General features: G+C 45.7%; 1 pseudogene; it reads right to left on the bottom strand.

Moving 5' to 3' along the window:
• The window catches only part of LOC101571777, an 86,285-nt pseudogene extending 73,211 nt beyond the window's left edge, over positions 1–13,074 (bottom strand).
• Between the last annotated feature and the right edge of the window lie 8,104 nt (positions 13,075–21,178).

The raw sequence follows: 21,178 nt of genomic DNA, 5'->3' as shown, positions 1-21,178 counted from the left end.
TCTCTCTCTCTCTCTCTCTCTCTCTCTCTCTCTCTCTCTCTCTTTCTCTCTCTCTTTCTCTCTCTCCCTCCCTCCTTCTCTCTCTTATTTCTTTCAGGAATTGAACCCAGGGCTTTGTGCTTGCACAGGCACACACTATGCTCCTGAGCTGTGTCCCTGGAAAATGTTTTATAGTGAGCCTTTTCTCCCCCCAATTCTTCTTTGACACTCCTCCCTCCCTTTTTTTATCCCTCCCTTCCCACCTCCTCTCTGCTTTCCCTTCTATCTCCCTTCCCCTCACTGTTTCTTTATTTTTCTATTTTTTAGTGGTAGTGGGGATTGTAACCAGGGTCTTTGCATTGAGTTACAACCAAAGTCTCTTAAATTTTTTAATTTTGAAACATGACTTCACTAAGTTGCCCAACCTAGGATCAAACTTAAGTTCTCTTGCCTCAGATTATAGGCACATGTCACCATGGGAAGCTCTTTCTTTGTTTTTGAGATAAGATCTTGCTGCGTTCTAGGCTGGCCTTGAACTTGCCATATTGCCCAGGTTGACCTTGAGCCCCAAGTTCCCTGGTATCAATCTCCTGCATTCTGGGCTTGCAGGTGGACTTCACCATACCCATTTTCTGTGATTCTATCTGTTCTTTAGTTCTAGCCTGGAAATTTCCTCTATCTTTCCACCTCTGAGTTGCTCTAAGAGATTTTTCTTTATCACATGAATTTATAATTAGTCCACATTTGGATTTTAAGTATTTTATATATCTTTCCAGGTAAGATACATAGACTGTAGTGTCTGTGGTGATACCTCCAGGGGAAGGCACACTCAGTGGTTGGGGGGATAGCGGACTTGCGTAAAGTTGGGCCTCGGGTTCCACCGTGCACAGAGTAGGGAGCTAAAAGGCCCATGAGGTTGTTGTGTAGCTGTCATGTGGGCTCCATCTTTGTTGTTTCAGACTTTGGCTTGGGATGCTTTCAGCCTGTGTTCTTCACACCGAGAAGTCACATGACCATAGTAGAGGGGTGGCTTGTGCTACATTGTGGGGCTCATCCCCCTCACTGTTGTGACCTAGTGTTCTTCCTTTGCTATTGCCACTGCAAAACAGAGTCGGTGCTTCACAGCATTTCAGCAGACAAGAAACAACTAAGGCCACTGATGCCTGGAGGATCCCAGAGGTGAGCATCTTCTCTTCATGCCTAGCATAAAACTGTAGACAATGACATTGCAGCCTGTAATGGCTGATACCATGTGTCACCTTGAGAAATTTAGAAGTTTAAGTGACTCAGCAAGGGGCCAAGGTCCTTACTTTGTAAACATCCTGAGCCTGTGCAAGGGGAGGGCATGGAGATGGTGTGGGTGTAAAGGCCCCATCCTAGGGCGGGTAGCCTGCTTCCAACGTAAGAGAGGAAAAGAGCCTTGCTCTGCCCCCACCTTTTGTGCTCTTGTTGCTTTTGCTGTCTCCTGGTGTCTTGAACTGTTGCCCTCTGCCACGCTACCCTGCCTTGGAGCCAGCTGATTATGGATATAAAATTCCACAAACTATAAGTTAAGTGGACCTTTTCTTCCTTAAATTTGGGCATCAGATATTTTGTCCAAGTAGCAAGAATAAAGTCACCAAGACACAGTCTAACCTGAGAATGTAGATATGACTCGTGTGTGTGTGTGTGTGTGTGTGTGTGTGTGTATAAACCCATAGATATAAGTCTCTGATCTTTGTCTAAAGGCCCATTCACATAGAGCAAAATGAGCCTACTCCAATGTTCCTTCTGGATCTATAAAGTTTATCTGTCATGAGAACACAGGTTATCCAGGACTGATGTAGAGGGGGAATGACACTGTGTCTTTTCTAGAAGAATGTCATATATCCTAGTCTGCTAGAAGTGGGAGAAAAATCAAATCACTACAGAAACTATCTTTTAAAGACCTTATTCAAATGTAATTAGAGGCAATGCTTTGATGTACATGAGGTCCTTTTTAGCAGCACATGTGGTATTTAGCATGTGGAAATTGTCTCGAAACACCCGGCACCCAGAATTAAGGAAGGAAATGCTTATTTAGCTCACAGTTTGTGGAGGTTTCAGTCCATAATCAGCTGGCTCCAAGACAGAGTGGCACATGGCAGAGGGCAGCAGCTCATGGAGGCAGAAAACAGCAAAACAGCAAGCGCCAAAGGGAGGAGCAGCGGCACCTACGGCAGAGAGCAAGCCTCTCTCCCTTGCTTATTGGATTCAGGCTCTGTGGCCCAGGGTGGGTGTGGCACTCCCACCCATAAGCCAGCATTGGATCATGAACTAATCACAAACTCTAGAAGCTCATCACATGACTGCGTGAGGCTTTAGGGGGACAGCTACACATGGACTACAACAGAAATCCACACTAGCAATGCATTTCACTGGAGTCATGGAAACTTCTGGGCAGCTTGGGGTTCGGGATGTCGCTGAAGGTTTGAGATAGCATCTATAAGCACTGAGTCCTCCTTGTCTATGTGTGAGGTGAACCTTCACAGTGCTGCACACATCAGCCTTGCGGTGACCATGATATCTGAGAAGTCACGAGGTTGACAGACACTTATGCTCCCTGAGTTACATCCTGGTAAACACATCCTGAGTTCAAAATATTGAAAATTCATTCATGCCCTGGACCCACGAGAGTCAGAGCTGAGCAGCACACACTGTGGGCTGTGCAGTGCTTCCTCATGACACTGCATCTGACTGGCTGGCTGGGAGCTGCAGCTCTCTGCCCCTGTCTGGCATGGTGGCATGGTGGCATGGTGAAATGGCGACATGGTGACATGGTGGCATGGCGAGGGTATCATAGCACCTCTTGGTAGCCTGGGAGAAGACCCTGATCTGAACAGTTTCTACTTTATACATATCACTTTTGCACAATTGTAAAATTGATAGATTGCAAGTGAAACCATTCTAAGCTAGAGGCGGTATCTATTTATTTTTATGTTGGATAGAAAAGTGTGTCATATTGATGCATTCATCTTTGTTCCAGCTATTAATTTTGGAACACACCATCCTTTTAGAAATGTTCATATTGTTCGGCTCTCATTGGAGCATGAGAAAGGGAAGGTCCAGGGAGGTTACAACTCCTTGTTCAAGGCCATTCAGATGTTTAATAGCAGAAGTCTGTGGATTTTGCCTCCAGAGCAATAACACTGCTTAATCTCTTAGGATAGGCGTAAATCAGACATTAGTGACCTCTTGGTATGGGAGCCCCACACTGAAATGTAGATCTGTGGTTGGCTATTCTCACTGGCTCTTCAGAGATTAGAGTCTTGGAAAGCTCGCCATGGAAACCCATTTGCTGAGCTGGGGAGTGCACGGCATCCAGGTCACAGCCGGGTGGAGCCCCAGAAGCCAAGGTGTGAAAGGATGTCAAACAGGGATGTTTCAGCTCCCTCCACCTCATTTCAATCACAACTGTGCTGCTGTTGTGCTCCAGGTGTCATTTTCTTACAAGGCAGCACTGAAAAAAATGTGTGCCATGTCTCCATTCCCAACTAAGAATAGGCACAAGATTTTCTCATGAATAACATGGTGCTCCTTTTCTAGAATTCCTATACTAAAAAACAAAAAAGGAAATGGATTGCTGAACTATATTGGGTTATTTTGCTGAATTCATGCACCTACAATATTTGAATGGCAATGGAATACACATCTCTGACGAAACCAAACCAAAAAGGGGGATATAAATGAAGGGCCATTTTGTAGTGAAAAAACATGTATCTGTATATACAAAATAGGATAGATACACAGCTACTTTCTCTTAGTTCAATGAGAAGAAAGATTTGTACTAATAGTGTTTAGACAAGATATCATGTCTGCATCTTGTACTATAAATAACTACTATGAAGACAACATACAATGTATTAATTATTGTAACTGTCCTACTACTAATTTGAAACTGTCTCATTGCTATTTTTTTTCTTAATAAAATTAATTTTTTAAAAAGGAAGTGGGCTCATGCATGAGGGCTTTGTGATCATGAAATTTGAGCCCGAATCCCATGGAATTGTTTTCCAGTTAGGAATTTGGTTGCTCCTCTCTCCAGATGAGGGAAACCATCTTTCCATGAGTTCCTGTGTGTATGCACACACGAGCTTGTGCATGTGTACGTGTGCACTTAGGGTGTTTTAGGGTATAGGAGGAGAGAGTGAACTGCAGGACGAAGGGAAAGGAGAAAACATGGCAGGAAGGGAGGTCTTTTACTCAGAGCTGGGTGGGAGTCTTTGGAGGTTTCTGTGCTCAGGAATAACCTGGTCTGACTTGAGGTTTATCAGGATTGCTGTGCCCAGTCTACTGGAAATGGGCTGAGTGGGAGTGAAGGCAGAGCAGTGAGGAGCGAGGAGAGCTGCAGAGGAGGGGGAAACCGAGGCATGCCTTCCTCCACATCTGGGCTGAGCATGCCTGCTGCAGGTGACAGAGAGGTTTAGTTGGGTCTGGCCACCTTGCTTCTCCAGGTTTCCTCTGACTTTCCAACCACTTGGAGGTGGAGGTTGGGTGTGTTCCTGAGTTTTTTTCCAGAGAGAGGTTGGCCAGGTCTTGGAATAGGCCCCATGACAGCCTCTGGAAGCTCCTGTCCAGAGGGCTAACCTCCCTTAGGATGAGGATCATTGCCCACAAGGAGAAGACGGATATCAGGTAGCTGCGGGCTCTGAACTCCTGCAAGCTGCAGGACGAATGGCTTGACCAAGCATCCCTCATCCGGGCAAGAGGGAGCAATCTGTGAAGGGAGCACAAGGCCTCACCACTCTGCATCTGGGGCTTGTGGGGAAGCCTGTTTTCCTTCTCCAGGTGTGCCAAGAGTGGAAGCGATGGACAGACAGGAGCACAAGTCGTGTCGCCCGGGGGCATGCAGGGAAAATTTTTCTTTTGTCTTTTTCTTTTCTTTCTTCTTTTTAAAAGAGAATAAAAATTATAAAAAAGAACCATCAGAAACCATACAGAATTTCACTAAACAAAATAGGAATTCAGCCATTGTTATATTGTATAACGTTGTCTTCAACTTAGTTGTTTCATTACCAGATATAAGCATGCAAAATAGGTTTAAAAATGTTATAAGAGAGGGGCCAGGGAGATGGCTCAGTGGATTAAGTGCTTCCCTGGCAAGTGCAAGGACCTGAGTTCAGTCCCTGGTCCCACCAAAAAACAAAACAAAACAAAACAAAACAAAACAAAAATCACTTGAAAAAAATGTTATAAGAAATTAAAAAAGGAGAAGAAAAAATTTAAGCATTTAACTGCTCCTTTCAATAGTCCAGAAGAAATAAACATACAATTATCCAAGCTAATATATATATATTCTCTTCCTTCTTTCTTTTGTTCTTTTTCTTATCCCAGTTGCTCCTTCCCTTTTGGTGAAGAGAAGTGTGGTAGTCAACATTGGATGTGGTCCTCTGGTTCCTTGTGAATTATGTACGCGGGGAAGGGAGGATTGTATGAGCCTTTATCTTCACGAGGAGAGAAAATTGCCTTCTTCTAGCCCAGGGTTTCTCAACCTCTGCTCTCACATTCTGGAGCAGATAATTCGTGTGTGTGTGTGTGTGTGTGTGTGTGTGTGTGTGTGTGTGTATGTGTGTGTGTGCGCGCTGTTCTGTGTTGTTGGGTATTTTGCAGGAACCCTGGTTTCTGAACCCTGGATGCAAGAGCCATTTCCCCAGTGTGGCAGGAAACATCTCTCTAGACACTGCCAGGTGTCCCCCGGGGGAGAAGCTGTCCCTGGTTGCGGTCCGCCCACCTCATGTTAGGCAGGGGCGCTGATGGAGTCAGGCTCTTTGCTTTCTGCTCTAGCTAATGCTGTCAATGAAGTTGAAACTCGGAGAGATTTTGGGCGGGGGTTGTGCTGGGCAGTGGAGCACTTTCTTCGCGTGTATGAGGAGCTGGACTCATGCCCGATGCCACAAAAAACAAAACAGAAAATTAATAGTGCTTTCGACTTTGTCGGCGGGACAGTAGGGCTGTTCTTAAAAGATCGGTTTTCCTGTATTTTAACTAGTGCGGTCCTTGCGATGCGTGTATTCCAGGCGGGCATCCCAACACATCAGTGTGCCTGTAAGGCAGAGAACCCAAAAACAACGTACTTCCTGATTGCGGAGGAGGGGCGCGCTCACTCTCCTCTCTCCTGCATCCATGCAATAATTAGCCAAAGTAAAATGAATATTAGCTCATGCTTAACTGCTTTTACAGGGCACTCGCAGCACTGACCCAGTAGTGCTAAACCAATTATTTTTTGAACTTTATGGCTTTAAATAATCCTTTGCTCTAAAATTCCCTGTACCCCTCAGCTACTTAACCACAGGCCCCTCTACCCTAAATCCTTTTCTTATACTTTGTAGCTTTTTAAGCAAGGCCCCTCTTTAAGAAGACATAATCCCTTCTCTGTAGAAAACATGAAAGACCTTGAACAAATCAAGATTTCTCCATGGAGAATTCAGCTAATCCTGTGCTTAGCTCCTAACAAGGAAATCCATCTCTCCACCAGGCATGCCATTACCCGGACTAATGCCTGACTTGAATAACAAGCAAATTATTGTGCTTTTAATTGTACCCTGCCTGGTCACAAAGCACATCTGAGAGAGGAATGCGCCGGAGCTCTTCCCTGAGAAACAGGTCACGCTTCTAATCCTCCTTTTCTGTTGCCTTCCCCTACCCCCTCCAATCCTTTTCCCAGCAGCACAGAAGGGGGAAAAAAGACAGCTAAATTATGTTTAAAATGGAAGAGTCTAAAAGATGAAAAGAGGTGGTAAATACTGACTTGGGAGAGGATGAATTATCTTAGTCCGTGCAGTGTGGCTCAGTGGAGGACAATCAATGTTATCCTAACCCCATTACTGAAGGGCAACCTTTGTTTTCCTAAACCAGCTTCCTGAGCCTCAGCACTATTGACATCTTTGGCTAGGTAATTCTTTGGTGTGTGTGTGTGTGTGTGTGTGTGTGTGTGTGTGGCAATTGTCTGGTCCCTTGTAGGATGTTTAATAGCCTGCCGAGTTATGACAATCCAAAAAGATATTTTTGTTCGAAGATACTACTGGATGTTTGCAGAGATATGGGGATGGGGTGGGACACAGCGTCCCCGCTGGATAACCCCCCACTGAAATCCTTCTATATTGGGATTTAGTTGTTTGCTCCAACACACAAAACCCTATAAAATCTGCTTCCGATGTCAAACAAGGAGAGCCAACTGAACTCTTTATATGCAGGGGATGAGTGAAAAGAATCCGAAGCACTTATTGTTGGGGTTGGGAAGTGGGTATCCCCTCCCCGTCACCCAGATTGAAATTTTGGGGGACTGGTGGTGTTTCTGACTTCCATGAGCAAGCATCCGTGCCTCTGGGTGAACAAACCAACTTTTGAATGCCTTCACTTTGTGCTTTTCGGAACTGCGCTTGCTCTGGGTGACAGGGTGATGGAGAGGTTGCTGAGGAAAAGGATCCGCCTAGGGTGCTGGTGGCTCACTGCCCGATACTTCCCAAGGGAAGGGAGAGCTCTTTCCAGCTTCCTAGGGCGAGGACAATGTTAGCCAGCATTTCTGTCCTAGACTTCAAAATCAGGACCATGGAGAGAGACCACAAACGCGGGTAGGCAAGCGCGAGTCGCGCTCTCAGGGCAGCGGTGGAGGCAAACCTTCTTGCCCAGAGAACCAAAGAATCGCTCTATTTTTAGTAACCTATTAGAAGCCTTGTTGCCTTTCCCCGCCCGGCCCGAAGCTCTGGGGACACAGGCGCGTTGCAGTTGCCCCCCATGCCCACTAGATGGCGGTGCAGTCTTCCTGAGGAGCCCGCTGGTGGTCGCCGGCGCATCTTCCTGGGTTGAGGACAAGTGCCACTCGTCCTGGGGGGAGGGGGGAGGGGGTACAAACATCTCCTCTCATTGTTGGCACAAACAGTTCCAAACAATTGTATTGACCACACAGCTCCGAGCCACATTCCAGGGCGCTGCCATCAGCTGACGAGCGAACGCTGGGAAAATGAACCAAGCTGCTAATTTGCTTGATTGGGGGAGGAAACAAAAAAGATCTCGAGTAACAATGGGCGTAATTTATTTTTCCAACAAGAATAGGGGCAATGCCTTTTCAGTCCCCCTCCCAACTGCCACGGTAAATGAAAGCAATCACCTAATTAGTCCTGAATCACTGGCTGGCAGGCACGGAGCTGCTGGCTGCCAGGCTGGAGCAGACGCAGGCTGGGAAGCTAGCGGGGGCGGGGGAGGGTCTGAAGCCCATTGTGAGGCGCTGGGCTCCCGCCTGGGCTGCGCCGGCCCTGACCCTGGGAGAACAAGGGGCCCAGTGATTCCCGGCATTCATTTTGTGCAGGCGCATGACTTTCTAAACCGAGCAAAAAGGAGACATGCCCGAGCTCCTTTTCAGACGTTACAGATGCAGATGGATTGACTTGGGAAAGGGGACCCAGCCCGAGGGGCCTGGCCGCCCCACTGAGGGGGCCGTGGGCAGACCCCACAGGAAGGCTCTGAATGCCCCTCTCTGACTCACAAAGAGCGACACAGAGGCAAATCTGGGACTAAGTTTAGATTCTGGTCATTAAGACATACCCAAGGGGAACGAAATAAATGCCTAGTTACAGATTTTTGTGTGCGTGTCTTCACTAATTGCCCCTTCTCCTGCGTACAAGGACTGCACACCCCGGCTCCGGCTCCTAGAGGCAAAGCAAAACCACAGCAGCAGAGTGGGCTGGTGCCGCAGCCTTCCCCTGGAAGCCTCCACGGACTGAAGCGCGCTCATCTGCTGTTCAGGGACGACTTCTTGTTTTTTACTTAGATATCACTTTAATTGAAATACTTTACTAATGCGATTTATCACAACTGTAAACTGTCAGTCTCCACAGCTGTTGCTTTTTTCAAGCAATCTGGTAAGTGTGTGTGGGTAAAAACACAAACTTGGAAGGTTGAGAAGAGCCGCGCCGGCGTCTTCCCACTCAGCTGGTCCTCCGGCCCTCACCCCCTGCCAAAACATATGCTCCTCTTCCTCAGAGGCCCCACTGCAATTCTAGTGCACATCTGCTGTTCTTGGCTGCTAAGGATCCGTTATCGTCTCCAGGGAGGAGCACCTGGTTTGCTTTTTGGCATTAACTTCTCCTCATAGCAGCCCATGTGGTATGCAGTGTAGACTCCCCTCTTCTGTGGTGGGGTTGGTGAGGTTGGCACATCACCCAGCGCTGGCCAAAATCCTCCCTTATTCTGAGCCTCATGGCCACAAGATTGACTTTTAGGGGTTTGCCAGAATTAGCAAAACAACAAGCCGAGTACTGAAGCAGGTTAACCAGTGAAATCTAAACTTCAGATGAGCTGTGCTGTGTCTCAGATATTATATAGAACATAATTACACTAAAAATTATTTGTTCTCTATTTGGAATTCAATTTAGTGAGGCATCCTACATTTTATCCTGCTGCTTTGTTGCTTCAAGGGAAGGTGTTTGACCAAAATTAGTCAAGCCAAAATCAGCCAAGGAGCTTCATTGGAACTTTAGGGAAAGAAAAGTTTAAATAAACAAGCATATCTATTGGGCTAGCAAAACGGGTAGGAAGCGCCCTACTTAGAGCTGTTGGTGGCCATCTTTGCTACTGCATTGGAGACACCATTACAAAAACCTGACCTGTCTCATCAGAACAGCAGATATCTATGTCCCTCCAGCTGGGTCCGGGGTCCACGTCGCTGGGTGCCAATGGCTGGGTTGGGAACTCTGCTTTCTTCCCTTGAACGAGGCAAGTAAAGATGCGAGCGCCAGAATGTGTCCACAGATGTAGCTTCTATTTGATCAAGAGTACTGAGTGAATGGCAGGCACCACAAATAATGGACCTCAAACCCACTGTCCTCGTGCTTGCTCATTGCTTCATGTCTTGTGAACATTAGCTCTTCAAGACGGCTAGAGATAGGGTCAGACATACTTGAGTTTGGAATTGGGGACTTGGATTTCAGCACTGCCTCTGCTTGGTTGAGTGGCTTGGGAGTCAGTGTGACTTCTACAAAGTTTAATTTTTAGGTCTGAAAATCAAGGCAGAAGTCCTTCCTCCACAAGACAGGGACAAACAAATATCCATGAGATAAGTGGGTAAGCACCTGCCACAGGGCCTGAGGTGGAGTAGGCGCTCTGCAGAGGCATTCATGGCTTCTCTCCTACATAACCCACAGGAGTGAAGATCCTACAGAACCCCAGGATAGGGCTGGCTAACGCTGTAGCTGCTCAGTCGCTCAATCTCCAGTGGAGATTTTAAAGCATTTTATTGTATGTCTTCTCATTTTCAATATTAATACAAAAACTTTTGTAATGGTACTGGGGATTGAACTCAGGACCTTGCACTTGCCAGACAAGTGCTTATTCTACTGAGCTATCTCCATGGCCTCTTACATTGGTTTTGTGCTTTTTGCATTTTCACAACCAGAGCTTTGCCTCATGTTGTTTTGTATGTATAGTGATATCTTTGAAACTTTCTGTCTTTCTTGCTCTAGTGGCATTTACTCAATTTTAATTATTGGAGTATTTGAGATCATTCAACAAGGCATTTCTTTCTCTTAAAGTTGGTCGATGTCACAGAAATGAAGGGGGAGGGACAAGAGCAGGGTTTGCCTATGGCAGCATTGACTCCTTGGCATTTTCCAGAACTTAGAGGTCAGTTTGGAATGTGGAGGGAGAAGGCAGCTGGGGAACTTCTGGAGTTGGGGTAATCATGGCGAGCACCTCTGTGCCTCCCTTTCCAGGGTGTGTGATGTGCACATCATGGGTAGTTCAGAGAGCTGGTGACAGTCAGGACTGGAAGCCAGAGCTCCAGGCTCACAGGTACTGGCTCCTGGGAGCCCCGGCTTCTGCAGAGTTTGGCAGCATATACACCTCCTTGGGGACATTTCATTCTGTCTTGAGTGCTTTGTTTGGAAACTTGGGAATGTATCATTATATCCAGATGGGGTAGTTGTCTCTGGGGGGCAGGAGGGACAGGTGTGGGTCAAGGGAAGGCGCGGCAGGGGCTGAAGTGTGGCAGGGGCTGAGATGGACCTCAGAGAGACGCTCACAGGAGCTACGCTTGTCCTCTCCTGGGTAAGAAGTAACAAAGCTCTGGACCCTCAGGTAATTAAGAGATGAGAAGCAGTCACTGCTCAGATGGCAGAGAGGGCACTGTTACCTCTCGTTCTTTCTTGTGATCTCTGCCACCTCTCCTGCTCCTTGGCCTCCCCTCACAACAGCCTTTATATTTTGGTCAAGGACTCATCAGTCAAGGAGGTCCCCCTCCTCCAAGCCATGTCCCTGCCTGCTTGGTGTGCTCCAGGGAGAGCCAAGGAGTCCTTACTCTGTTTTCTAGATATGAGTCTGGACAAGTTTCTGAGCGTAAGGTTTGGTCTCTCATCTGTAAGATGGGCACACCCATGTCTACCTTGTAGTGCTCTTGGGGCGATTCAATGAAATAAAATCCCTAAGTATATGAGCATCAATATAGTAACTGATGGAGTGTACCAGTTTGAAGTAGAGAACCATTTCAGTGTCTCAGGTCAAGAAAGGGGTGGGCAGCACAAGCTTCGCCCACGTGACCGTGTGTCCAGGTACAGATGGCCACAGTGGCGGGCTGTGCAGCTGCGACAGAATGTTAGGCTCGCTCTTGAATGCTTTAGGCTTAACTTAATCCTTGTAGTACAGCTCTAAGGTAAGCACTATTATTGACGTCTTAAAGGTGTGAAAACAGAAGGGACAGAAGGGGTGAGCTCTTTGCCCAGGGCCACGCAGCTTCTACTGCGTAGGCCATATTCAGACCTTCCCAGCCTCTTGACTCTATCCACCTGCTCTGGACGAGGAGCCTGGGCTGGTGGGGAGGGCTGGGGAGCTGGGGGGATAGGCATGCTCCCAGCTGTGGGTGGGGCTATCACTTCGGCCAGGTTGGAATGTGTGAGCTGGGGTCAGCTGCAGGTACCAGCAGGTAGACAATGAAGCCAGGATGACTTTGAGGGCTAGAAAGAGCCCCTCCGGTGTGCCTTGACCGAACTCTCTTAGTGTGGTTTGGGAGCATCAGAAGTGCATCTCTGAACCAGGAGTGGTAGTGCATGCCTGTGACCTACAGTCTGGCCGGGGAGGTAAGGGTTTGCAAGTTTGAATCCAGCCCAGGCAATGTAACAATTTGGGGAGTCTCTCAGAGAAAGTCTCACTTCCCAGAGCCCTTATCCCATCGGTTAGTAGTTCAGAGGTGAGGCTCACCTTTCCTTCCAGCAAGCAGCATAGCAGATTCTTTAAATTCTCACCTAGGGCCTGATAAAAGCCTCATGAACTGGGTAGAGGTGAGGGCCTTCTAAGGGCCAGCTCACATGAGGAATGCTACAAAGAAAGAGAGAGCAGACCCTGCCCTGCAGCCTGTATACACCTTCGCAGCATGGTGAAGCCAACCCCATCCTGTCCAAGGATTCTAGCTACCGACTCTGTAGTTTTGGAGTAATCCTGCCTCCTGTCCCAGGGAGAGGGGCCATATAGTGGATACTGACAGGGACCCAGCTAGGGCTGCCCTCTGGGGTTTCTGTCCTTTCTATTGAGTGTCCTCTTGCTAGTTGGCCTGCACTGGTCTGCTGGCCAAGTCAGGATTCCCATCCAGGCCCAGTGACATCAGAGTTGCTACTTTGTTCAGCTGGTGCTTCATATGGGGTTGAGCTCAGAGGGGCTTCCAGCCTTCACTCCCTCATACCAGCCCTTTCCCAGGAAGCTTTGCCCCCAGAGTGGCGAATCTGGTCCCAGTCGATCTTCCTTCTTCACGACCAGTCTTTTTTTGGGGCCTTTGGTGCTTGTTCTTATTACACACCTTCATAATTTAGTTTCTAGAAAAAGTTTCCAAGAAAGTTACACAGCAGAGCACAAGAAGCTGTGGCCTTACTTATTTCCACCATGAAATTACTTGTACCCCACTGTGGACACCTCTACTGCTCACAGTGAGAATATTGGACTCAGCAGGGCGGACACCACTTCCTTCCTGTTCGGACTCAGGTCTGGCCTCCATACCTGCTTCCACTGGTGAATATACATGGAAACACATTGTTCACTGCTTTTAGGAGTCTGCACTCCGTTCTCCATGATCACTTCTGAGGTACGGAAGTCTGCCATGTCTATCCCCTGAGTTGCTGAGTGTCACAGCCAGCACAGCCGTCATGCCCATGCAGGCCAGGAATACGTGTGGAAGAGAATCAACCTTTGATGCTGTGTTGGCCACGGGGAGACTCAGGTTATTTGTTATTGTAGTGTAGTTTGGTAGATAGATCTTGGCTGATGCTACCCTATGAGATTATACTTCTCTGTTTACTGGCAGCTTCAGTCCTCAAATTCTTGCTGTGCTCTAATCAATTATACATACTTATAGATCTTACACTTATATTATTGGGAAGGGTTACTTCAGCATCTAAACCCAGGTCAACCTGAGGACAACTTTTGGGTCTACTTAGAAATTCTTTTTTTTTTTTTTCCTATGCAGGAGATTGAATTCAAAGCTTCCCTTATGCTAGGCAAGTACTCTACCACTGAGCTACATTGCCAGCCCTTTTTAAAATTTTAATTTTCTTTTCTTTTAAAGACAATAAAAAAATGCTGGTGAGGCTATGGAGGAAAAAGGAACTCTTCTTCACTGTTGGTGGGAGTGTAGAGTGGTGCAACTACTATGGAAATCAGTATGGGCATCCTCAAAAAAGTAGGATTACAGGCTCCATTCAATCCAGCTATTCCTCTTCTGGATATTTTTCCAGAAGCACTGAAAACATTATACCACAACAATGTATGTGCCCTCATGTCTATAGCAGCACAAGTTTTCATAGCTAAAATCTTATTTTTTATTTTTATTTTTTAATAATTTTATTGAGAAACAAATAGCAATGAGACGGTTTCAAAACTGATTAGGACAGTTTCAGTAATTAATACATTGCATATTGTTGTCTTAGCGGTTATTCATTGCATAAGATGAAGACATGATATTCTGTCCACAAACACTATTAGAACAAACCTTACTATTCATTGAATTAAGAGAAAGTCTCTGTATATCTATCCTATTTTGAATATATAGATACAAAATGGTCCTTCACTTATATCCCCTTTTTGTTTAGTTTTGTCAGAGATAGGTATTCTATTGCCATTTAAATATTGTAGGTACGTGAATTCAGCAAAATAATCCAATATAGTCCAGTATTCCATAACAATAGTGGGTTATCTGTAGGACTGGCAATGTCAGAAGTTATTGACTTGAGCCTTTTACAGATCAGCATATTAATGTGGCTTTACTTTTTATACCTTGTTTTCATATTTTTCTGGTGGATGGTTAAGACCACGATAAAGCAAGACCTATATAACAAGAAATGCAACTTTTATATCTGACAAGGTCAGTCAAATCCCCTCAGGATTTATCCTGAAACCCTGTACCGCAGTTTGTAGATCCTTTGTCAGTGTCAGTCATGTGGATGAATCACAGCCATTGCTTGACCAATTTGCTCTCTGTGAGAGAATGTTTTCTCTCCATGTGACTCTCCTTAGGCACACTCTACATCATTGATCACATTCCTCTGTGGCCCCATAATCTCCTTGATCAGAAAATTTGGAACACCACTGAGTTACATGATGTTACAGCACAAAATTTTAATTTTTGAAATTTCTCACTATGTTTCTCAGGATAGTTTCAAACTTACAATCCTGTCTCACCTCCTGAGTACCCAGGGTTACATGTGTGTGCGACTGTGCTTGCTTACAGACTTCTTAAATTGTTAAAAAAAAAAAAAAAAGACAAACAACAAACCCAAACTGTTGTGGTATAGAACTCAAGTGGTCGTGAGCCTGTGGTGCTGTTGGGAGGGTAAAGAACCTTTTTGAAGCTAGCCTAGTAGAAGGTTAGTTTTGGGGGTGTCCTTGATGGGGCTATTGGGGGCTGCCTCCCCCACCTCCATGGGGTGAGCAGCTGCGTTATGAAGTTCTGTATAGCCACAGACCTGGAAACAATGATGCCAAGTGAATGTGGACATAACCCTTTGACACTGTGAGCCAATGTAGATCTTTCTTTCTTCCTTTAAGTGTGTCCTCTGACAGTTTGTCCCAGCCACAGAAGGCTGACTGACATACGCATCTTACCAAACTCCTACCCTCCTAATTGGTGAGAAGCTATCCAATATATTTCTTGAGTTTATAAAACCCTTTAAGAGAAAGTAGCTGAGCTGAATCTTGAAATATACACTCATAAAACATTTGCCGAGAGGGTTAATGTATTAGTGCTGCTGCAGTGATGGAAGATTTATCTTTCTACTCAGAAATGGTAATATTCATCAGATTAATTCCTGAGAAGTAAATATGGATTTTTAAAAGTGTCTTTCTTTTTGGAAGTAGAGACACTGTCAGGCTTATGTCTTAGTTCAGTCTGCTTCTTACTAACATAAGAAGTATAGTTATGACATTCTGCATAACCACAGACCCAGAAACAATAATGCCAAGTGACCATGGACTCAAGCCTGCTCCCCCCGTGGAGACTTCTTCTCATGTTAGTACACCCGTGTTGTGCAAATATTTGAAGCAGGGTAGGATATTCTCCCCAGGTGCTAGAAAGGCACTTCTCAAAGCAAGAGTGTTGCGAGGTGGTATCTTTAAGAAGCATGAGGATATGTCGATGGGTTAGTTCCTTAGCACGCAGCGCACTGGCTGTCCCGGAAGTAGGTTCTGATGAAGGATGAATGAGCCCGCCCCAACCTACACTGCTGCTCTTCCACCTCCACCATGGATGACACAGCAGAAGGCCTTTGTCAGATGCAGGCGCCTAGCCCTTGGACCTCCCAACCTCTAGAACTATGAGAATTAAATCTGTTCTTTACTCAAACTTAGGTACTCTGTAAAAGCAGCACCAAATGGCGTTTGACAGTAAGCTATAGTCCGTGAGCCATATTCAGCTCACTGTTTCCTCAAAGTTTTATTCTGACACCATCAAGCCATTTATTAATGTGCTGTTTTTGGCTGCTTTTGTGCCACATCAAAGATTACTTTTTTGTCAGTAGCTTTCAGCATTGGAGCCTTACTTGCTTCCTGTCTGATTTTTTTTATTTATTTTTTATTTTTTTTATTTTAGGGAAGGGTCTACAGGGTGTTCGGGGTCTCGCTACTAGATTGGACTCATAGTGATCCATCTGTTTACAGCCTCCTGAGAGCTGGGATTATAGGTGTGTGCCACCATCCCTAGTCTCAGTTGCTGTTTCAGTGCATCCTGGGAGCACGGCTGGCATAGCAGGCCCGAGTTTCGAACCCCAGGCTCCTGCACCTGCTTGTAAGCGCTTTAATCCGCTGAGCTATTTGGCCTCCCCCTTGTCCAATTCTTTAAGAAAAAGTTTGTTGAACTGTGATCTACAACAGGAAGGGGTCTTTTTTTTTTTGTGATTTTTCTAAGCTCACAAAATATTCCAAGTGGAAATGCTTTTTTATAATTCTCCATTTTTAGTGCGTGTTTTCTTTTTGCTTACCATTATATGCCTTATTTCAAGTACTATACAAAAGATCTAAGCCATTGTGGATCCCAGGGGAGAAGTAGACACTGAGTAAAACTTCTGCACCATAAAGATAAAGGTGAGCGATAATATTGTCAAGCATGCGAAAACCAGAAGCTCCAGGGAATACTGGGAAGTAATAATAATGTAAGTGAAGAATATACATCACATCCCCTTGCTATCTTAGGTGCAAATGATCACTTTTGAAAGTCTATGATACAGGATCATCGTGGTTTTGTGGCTTCAAATTGTGGGGTATTAGCTTTCTTTCTTTTGCCCTGGAGTGCAATTAGCCCCACTTCATAGGAAAAAAATATCCCTATTCGTTTATACTACCGCCTCCCAGGTTCTGAGGAAGCTCAAGGTCACCTGAAAATTAGGGATGTTAAGCTTTCCACATACCTACAATGAAACGACAGGTGAGGACCCCACACCTCAGGAGGTAGCCTGGGTTTTGAAAGTGACGTGTGCCTCTCAGGTCTGCTTAGATTTCTTTTCAGGAGTATATTGGGGGACTTAATTCCAGTCTATTTTATAGGCACTTGCACAGCCAGAGATTGCTTTATTTCATTGCATAAATAACAAAGCTCTTCTGTACATTCCTTTATTTTCTCCTCTGAGCTACAAGAATCGTGGCAGATCTGAGATTTGTGCACATATACTTGATGGAAATGTAGACCAAAGGAGGGGGAATAAGGAGGACTATCTTTTATAGACCTCTCTCATTAAAACTCACCTTCAAAAACCACTCTTGCTCCTTCCTTGTAATCAAATGACACCTTGTAACCACCTAACCATTTTTAATATTCCCCAGGCTCCACTGAACTACGCTGGAGCTCAGACATTGTCTAGCTAGTCAGGGAAAGGAGTCTACGGTCATATTTAAAAGCAGATACTGGGACAGGTTTTACAGGCAGTGGGCTAGGACAATTCAGAAACAATTGCTTATGTGATTGTTGGAGGATTTGTCCCTGTCAAACAGTTAATATTGCTTTAATACATGAAGTAGGCTGTATAAGACGGCAATAATGAAAAATGTCAGGAAAGACAATATCAATTGTTATTCAACATCCACATCAAAGATTACTTTTTTGTCAGTAGCTTTCAGAAAATGTATTTTCCATCAGATCTGATTGCGTTCCTCTTTGAAGTGCTCCATCCTCCCGGTAGATTTAATGTGACATCTAGGCACTTTTTAGTCCCTGGGCCTCTGAGGCGATTCAGAGAGGCACAACAAGCCATCACAGGTTTATCCTCAAAGGCCGACACTGTCTGTCTGATTTATTGTAACTTTAAGAATCATCTCCAGCAAAGCATGAGCCTCGCTACCCAGCCCGAGCGTCAGACTTTTATCAATTCATTTGTATGCAGCTGGTACCGCTTGGAACCGAGAGCCCTATAGCCACTCATGGAAAATGCATTACCTGCGACTAATCCTTTTTATCTTTAAAGTCTGTATTTTTTATGTATAAGTCATTTTGGGTTATCATAAAATATACATAATTCTTCCTCCCCCCGAAAAGGAAAAAAAAGACAAAATGGAAAGAGAATATATAATAAGTTATGAGCCTGTGGTGCCCTTATCAGCAAGGATTCTAAATAAACATCTCTCTTTATGTAAACACTGAGGGATATAAAGCTGTGATTACTTTCAATGGGAAATGGGAATGCTTCCCCCGGCCCCCTCCCCTTCTTTTTCCTTTTAGGTTTCAAAGTGAAATAGTGAGATTAATCATTGAAAATACACTGGTACATGCTTCTGTTTTCTGGTGTGTTCCTCTGGTCGGGTGGGTGGTGGTGTGCGGGGAGAGCGGGTGTCTGCGGTGGGCTGGGGCCATCTGTTCCATTCCATAGATTTCCCAAATTGCTTCACTTTGCAAATGTTTTCCAAGCCATTTGTGAATGGCCTTAATGAAGAGGCCTGGAAATGCGTATTTTGGCAGGATGAAGGAAACTTCCCTGGGCAGCCCGGCCCGGTGTGGTCCTGATGTCTGCGCTTGGGGGGTTGCAGAGTCCTCCGTCCCCCACCTCGTGCGTTCCATTTGCTGCTTCATGCTGTTCTATAATTGTTTCAGAGATTTAGAGTCTGCTCAGCTCTGAATCTTCACAAGCCTGGGAAACCTTCTTCTACACTAAACCAAAATCGCCTTGGCAGCTCCAGCACACCTCCTGCCTGGAGACCCAGCCCACTGCGCCTGTAGATTGTGCTCTCTGGGCCGAGGGTGTCTGAACCTGCTTTCAGGCCATGACAGTGGACCTAATGGAGTGACAGAGTGTACGGTCCACAGAGTCGCAAGTATTTACGATCAAGCCCTTTCCAGGAACCTTTATTGACTCCCTCCTTGGAACCATACCTGCCATTTTAAATTAATGAAGTTAATTAACCCCATCTGAGATGTACTCAGCCTATGTGTGCAAAAGGCCCTTGGGGGCGGAGGAAATGGGCTTGAAAGGAGATACTTCCAGCTGCTGAGAGAAACTTCTGAGTGGGATTGACACTCGGACGAGGATTAAAGAAGTACTTTCCATTTTTTGCTACTTCGAGTTTTTATGACCTAGCACAATAAACATTTTTCTTTAGAATCTGTATGATTTTAAGGAATGTTGTTCATTTCTGGGCTAGACCCCACTTAAATCTTTCTGCTTGCAGAAAGAAGTTTTTAAGACATCAAAAGATACAAATACAAGGATGTTATTGACATTTTTTTTTTTTTAAAGATAAGCTTGATGTTCAGGTCATATTCAGATATTATCTATATTACCTTTAGCCCAAGGTGGGGTTTCTCTGTATCTAAACAATCCTGGACTCCTAAGCTGGCACCATTTAAAATTCAGAGACAGACCAAGGAGATGTGTGCTGACAAACCACAGCAAAGCTCTGGGACTATTGTGAAGAGAACAACAAAAAGGGCCCTGGGTATACTTGGTGTGATGTACAGAGTCACGTTGCAGCCTTCATTTTTGCTGTTATTCTCCTGGTAGCCTCACTATGCAAGCTGTCATTCCTTGTGCCTAGTATATATTTATGCCAGGCCTTGCTTATATTGATTCTTTTGTCTGGTTCATCCTTGCTGTGGGTTAAATGTTTCCCTTCCCACTTCCTATATTCATGTGTTCAAATCTCCAGTTCCTCTGTTCATGGTGTTTGGATTTGGGACCTTTGGGGTGTGTAGGGTCACAGGAGGTGGTGGGGTGGACACCCTTGATAGCATTCGTGGCTTTTTGAGAAGCAGAGACCTGAGCATATGTGCTTGCTCTCCTGCAATGAGGCACCTTCCTTCTCGACATAGAAAGAAGGCTTTCACTCCACGCAGGTGCCCTGCCTTGGGTTTCCCAGTCTGCAGAACTGAGGAGCAAATAAACTTCTATTAGTTACAAGCTATCCAGTCTGGGACATTCTATTATAGCAGCAGAAAACAGACTAGGATAATCATCTATCCCCTGCTACCTCAGTACTGTTCATTTACAAACTCAAAGTCAACTTTCATGGCTCAGCACACTCATCCCTTTTCTCTGAAGTCTTTCCTGACATCTCCCCCATCGATCCTGTTATTTCTTAAATAGCATGGCCTTTTGATTTATGTGAGCCCCTTGAGGCTGGAGACTGTGGCTTACCTGACCTCTGTGTTCCCTGTGCCTTGGATAGTTCTTGCATAAATAGATGATCAATAAATGTTTGTGGGAACAAAATGCAGGACTATAATTTTTGGACAGACAGAAACGTTTGAAAGCACCTAATCTAAGTTCCTTAATTTCATAGATATAGCCTGAAGTGTAAAAATAATTAGAAGTTAAAGGATGCTCTTCCTTTTGTATCCTCCAGGGCTTTACTTAATGAATCCTTTGTCTCCTAGGTTGGGGTTGACTTTTGCCCAGTTGGTCACAGAGGTAAAAGGGGGTGAAGAAAAGCTGTGGAAAATCTATTTGCTTCCATGCCATTTACTCACAGCAAAGCAAAGACAAAGCTAGAAGCAAAGGACAACTTAAGACTTTCTGCCCAAGTCCAGCTCAGAAGGAGTGGGGTCTCCTTCCAGGACACAGAGAAGGTAGCAGCTCGCAGGGGTGAGCTGGCAGGGGCCCTCTGCAGCCCTCGGCCCTCTGCTGTTCACTTTTCTCATACCTCCCAGGTTGGGCCAGGCCACAGAGGCAGCTGTCCAAGGCTCTCCCGTTGCAATCCTGGAGCAGTGCCCTTGGCTGTAGCCTTCTCTCTGCACTTCCACTTTGCTCCACCAAGGAGACGGAAAAGAATCCGAGCTGGGGCCTGGGGAAGAGGTGAGAGGACAGAGGTGGGAAAGAGGCAGAAAGGGCGAGGGAGCTGAAGATATGAACTAAGGTGATTCTGCTGGAATTGCCCCCATTTGCCTGGGGTATCAGGAGAGAGACATTTCCCCACCCAGAGAGCTCTCAGCGGTGCTCAGGGAAGCATGCACCTTCTGTGTGTGTCTGTGTGCAGTGTGGCTTTGTCGCTGTGACAGATGAGCACACAGACACACAGGGCTCCCTGGCACGCTGGCTCTGGCTTCCTCTTCAGCTAATTACAGGGATCACACCACACTCTGGCTGGAGTGTGGGCCTCAGTGAGAGAGACACAGGGTAGCAGCTGTGGGGAGCCTGGAGGACACCTGAAAGGAGCCTTAGACAGGAGGATTGCCACGATTTTGAGAGCAGCCTGGGCTACATAATGAATTCAAAAGTCAGCCTGAACCACATAG

This window comes from Octodon degus, unplaced genomic scaffold (assembly GCF_000260255.1).
Source record: "Octodon degus isolate 3935 unplaced genomic scaffold, OctDeg1.0 scaffold00095, whole genome shotgun sequence".
Taxonomy (NCBI): domain Eukaryota; kingdom Metazoa; phylum Chordata; class Mammalia; order Rodentia; family Octodontidae; genus Octodon; species Octodon degus.
Note: the sequence above shows the minus strand (reverse complement) of the source record. Positions and strands in the feature narration are given on the sequence as shown.